This window comes from Gymnoscopelus microlampas (genome assembly GCF_963454915.1).
Source record: "Gymnoscopelus microlampas genome assembly, chromosome: 6".
In the NCBI taxonomy this organism is placed as follows: Eukaryota; Metazoa; Chordata; class Actinopteri; order Myctophiformes; family Myctophidae; genus Gymnoscopelus; species Gymnoscopelus microlampas.
Window position 1 is genome coordinate 23,974,730 of NC_139943.1, and position 455 is coordinate 23,975,184.

A 455-nucleotide genomic window follows, 5' to 3' on the forward strand; every position below is an offset into this window, starting at 1 on the left:
AACCTGTCAGTGATCCTAGGACTCGGATACACCCGGAAATCATGTGATCTAAAAAAAATCCAGCCCGTCCGGTCTAACATTATCAGATTTATACAAATACATTTATCTCTGATTCTTTTTCCCAGATTGCGTTTTGGGTGAAAAACAAGCTATATTATATTCAACTGCCGATAACTAAAGAACAATTAAAAAACAAAAAATCCGGATGAAAGAAGAGACCCTCGTCTTTCCCCCCAGACATCATCTTTATTGAAAAAAGAATGTCTGTGGGTCTCGAAAGATTAGTAAAAACGCTGGCAGTGGCTGATTAATTCATTAATGAATTCCCGGCAGTTAATGTGTTAAAGGTCATTTAAGCGAACATGAGCTACGAGATATCCTTACAAACAAAATCTAACTTTTAACCTTTTTGTGGGCACATAAAACGTATTGATATAAGTTAGTGTGTAAATAGT